This window comes from Triticum dicoccoides, chromosome 3A (genome assembly GCF_002162155.2).
Source record: "Triticum dicoccoides isolate Atlit2015 ecotype Zavitan chromosome 3A, WEW_v2.0, whole genome shotgun sequence".
In the NCBI taxonomy this organism is placed as follows: domain Eukaryota; kingdom Viridiplantae; phylum Streptophyta; class Magnoliopsida; order Poales; family Poaceae; genus Triticum; species Triticum dicoccoides.
The window spans coordinates 19,578,251-19,582,236 of NC_041384.1; positions in this window are offsets into that span (position 1 = coordinate 19,578,251).

Consider the following 3,986-nt stretch of genomic DNA (forward strand, 5'->3'; position numbering starts at 1 on the left):
ATAACGTGTACAATGTGTAGTATCGTAAAATACCAGCAAACGAAAAAGAATTAAAATGGAAAACACAAAATTAAATGAAAAAGAAATCATAAAACCAAAAGGCCTTACGAACCGGTACTAAAGGGGGGGGGGCTTTAGTGCCCACATTTTAGTGCCGGTTATGGAACTGGCACTAAAAGGCCTTACGAACCGGTGTTATTGCCCGGTTCTGCACTAGTGTCAGTTGCTTCCGACGCGACTCCTTATCCTCCCCTTCCCACGATGGGCCGCCCGTTTCCAATGGGACTTATACTCTACCCGATCGGTGATAGGGGAAGGAGAGGCGTTCCGGCTGCCGGGACCGCGAGGATCCAACACCAGAGGACCCGAGCGTCCAGTGAACCGACGCTATGGAGTCGTGGCGGGCAAATCCGTCCATCGGCCGGGCGCTGTCCTCCCGGGAGCGGCGGAGTGCAATGCGGACTGCCATTGCCTCCTCCAACCCGCACGAGATGACACTCTAGTAGACGCTCCGGAGTGGTCGGAGTCCGATCCGCTGTCTGCCATGTCGGAGAAGGTCAGAAACCGCCAAGGTGAATTCAAGTGGCGGAGAGGAGTAAAATGAACTGACTAGAGTTTGCTCCGGCGAGCAGAACGGGACGAATATATCGCACATGAACCTAAAAATTGAAGTTACAAACGGTCCCTCCCCGGCGGCCGGCACAATTTTTCCGGGCCAGTCCGATCGCGACGTCGTCCAAATTTGTTCGCATATCCTCGTCACCTCGCTAGGGATGCTAGCTAGGCTTGGCGACTCACCGGGAGCTAGCCGCCGTACGGATGACTCGTCACGGGCGTGGGGCAACATGTCACACGGTCGACGTCGTCGAGTTAAGGGCTCGATGCGCAATCCGTTGGTTCACACACTCTCTCACTCACACGTTGTTGTTGCGTCATCGACAAGATCGCGCGTCGGGCGCAAGGCCGGCCACGTATGTACGTGCGGCACCCTTAATTAGTTGATCAGCATCTGGTGTAAATCTGGATCGACGTTGAGGTACTTCTTGGTGTGGTCTGTGTACTACGCAAGATTCTAGCCTCTAGCTAGGAAGGATTCTAGAGAACACAGCTAGCTAGGGATGGTCATGATGTTACATGGGCAGGTCGCCAGAGGGGCTTAATCATTTTTTTCTTACTGTGGACATGCTGTAGGTGACTCGTCAAGACAAAATTTCATGTTTTGACTTTTTTTAACCTAGTTGAGATCTGATCCTAGGTTGAAATAATTTCGAGAACTGACCCTTTTGTTACCGCCAGAGTCCATGGCGGTAATGTCTAACAGCCTACCGCCAGAGACTTTGGCCGTAAGAAACATCGCAACCGCCAAACGGGCTGGCGGTAGCCTGCACAACCCTACCGCCAAGGTGCTTGACGGTAGGCATGAGTATACACTGTGTTCAATACTTAAAAGATTTTTGGCGGTAGGGCATGCAACCCTACCGCCAGGGTCCTTGGCGGTAGGCTATTATACCCTACCGTCATGGTCCCTTGCTATAGCAAAAGGGTCAGATATCGAAAAAAAATTAAACTAAGGTCAGATCACGAATAGGTTTGGAAAAAGGGTCAAAACACGAAATTTAGCCCCTCAAAGATGTTCTTGTTAATTAATTTATGATTTGGAAAAGGGAGTAACTCTCTGCTCCGTACCGAAGCCTCTGCGTCACCAGATTTCCAGTTTCAACCTTGTTGTCGCAGTAGTCCACTTGCTCCCCTCAGCAGCTGTGTTGTACAAGATTAGACGTTGAGTTTGACTGGTCCTAGTTTCTAGGAGTAGTTTCCTGACCAGACGTTGACTTTGACTGTGTGTTGTACCCAAGCCTGCCGAAGTACTAGAGCTGTAGTCAAAATATAGTCCAATCTATAGACTCTAGAGCTGCGTAGTTTCTAGGAGTAGTTTCCTGACAAGAGGTGCATCTTCAGCCAAAGATGTGGTCTTCGGACGGCCTTGTTTTTCTTCACCGCGAACTGTGGATTGGTTGATCCGATCCCGACGGCACGATACGCCCGTGATTCGCATTGCTTCCATTAATTGGCACCAAAGTCAATATTGTACGTACAATCCAAAGAAAAACATGGCAGCGTGTGTGCTATCACCGGATGCACAGGTTTATGCCTCTTTTGGTTCATAGGATGGGATTATCGTAGGAATAGAAATTTTGTAAAAAATGAGATGACATGTATCTCAAATTTTATGAGTAGGAATAGGAAACGAGATGTCATTTGGTTGACACCAAAAAAAAATTTTCATTGACTCTCGGTTCAATTTTTATTTTCCTATGAAATGTGAAGGATAGGAACCAATCCTATGTAGGAATAGGAATCTATTCCTATGAACCAAAGGGCTCTAAAAAAAATTATAAAAATCCTATCCTTTAAAATTTCTATAAAATTCCTTCAAACCAAAGGAGGCCTAATCTCCTTTTCAAAGAAAATTGCAGGGGAAAGTTTTGGGCCACGCAAAAACTTGCGAACCCAATAGACATGTTGCAGACTGATCAACCAGAAGTAACCATCGATAAACAGCAACCGTACTTACTTATCTTGCAATTTCTTCTTTTTTAATGAGGTAAAAACACCCCAGGTACCTTAACTTGCAGAGATGTGATGATTTAGTCCTAAATTTACAAAATGCAACTCTACCATACCCTAACTTGCGCTGGATGTGACGATTTGGTCCTGGGCCTATCACAGCGCGACAAGTGGCAGCTAGGTGGGTGGACCGGTCTTCGCCTGCACTTTTGCAAAAAACACCCTGTCATCTTGTCTATACCCCGCGCTACATGGTGAACGATCAGTGTTCGGTGGTGTTGGACTGAAATTTTCAACATCGATCCTTTCGATGGGAGCACGGCTTCAGTAGCACCTCCCATGCAAATTCTAGCAGCAGCCAAGGGAGAGCTGCGCAGGGGGAGTTGCGCAGGAAGCTGAAGGCGCGGGAGACCGAGGCGGACGCGCTGCGCGCGGAGCTGCGCAAGGCCAAGTCGAGCTCGACGAGACGACCAAGGCGGCGGCGGTGCGGGAGGAGCTGTGCAGGAAAATGAAGGCGCGGGAGCGCGACACCGCCGAGGCGGACGCGCTGCGGGCGGAGCTACTCAAGGCCAAGGCCGTGCTCGCCGAGACCAAGGCGGGCGCGGGGATTGTGGCGGCGGCGGCGCGTGGGCTCCGGGAGGAGTTGGATAAGAAAGTTACAAACCTAGAGAAACGGTACTAGTTTTCTTCCGCGCCTTCGAGCTCCTCGTCGCCGACGAGCGCTTGCGCATCCAGATTTACTCTTCCAGGGAGGGCCGCTGGGGCCCGTCTGCGCGGCACTCCCTCGCCGTCAGTCCAGGCCGTTCCACGACTCCTACCCCCTGGTCATCGGCCGCACCGTCCACTGGCTGTGCAACACTGCAACCTGGAGCCGCTGCCGCCCGGGAGGCACCTCTCTAGCCTGGAGCCGTACATCGTCGTTGTGGACGTCGACACCATGGAGGCCACCGTGATTGATCTGCCGCGGTGCTGCACTAGCAGAATGACTGCCTCTATGAGCCACCGGGGTTCGGGCTGAGGAGTGGCACTGTCATCTTATATGTCGGTAGAGTTGGCCTCATTCGCCTCAACCTTGCCACAAAAGAGGTGGTTGTCGTCTACCACCGCAGCGATACGGCCTACATCTCGCAGGTTTGCCTGCACTAGATGGATTTGTCCTCTCTGCTCCAGACCATGAAGCCTCTGAGCTAGCTGCTTCTTATAAATCAGTTTTGGGAATGTTCTTCAGTCAAGTTCTTGTTCTACTGCTTTGTTTGCTTAGAGCAACTGTTTTAGCTCTAAGCAGTCGTGCTCCTTGGCCAATACTAGTTGTAAAAGGAATTGAGTCACTCCTAAGTTTGTTAAGTCTTGTCGCTTCTCGTTATGCTGTTAGTGTTTGCCGGCAATCTGTCGTTCATCCCGTAAAATAACGGATTGTA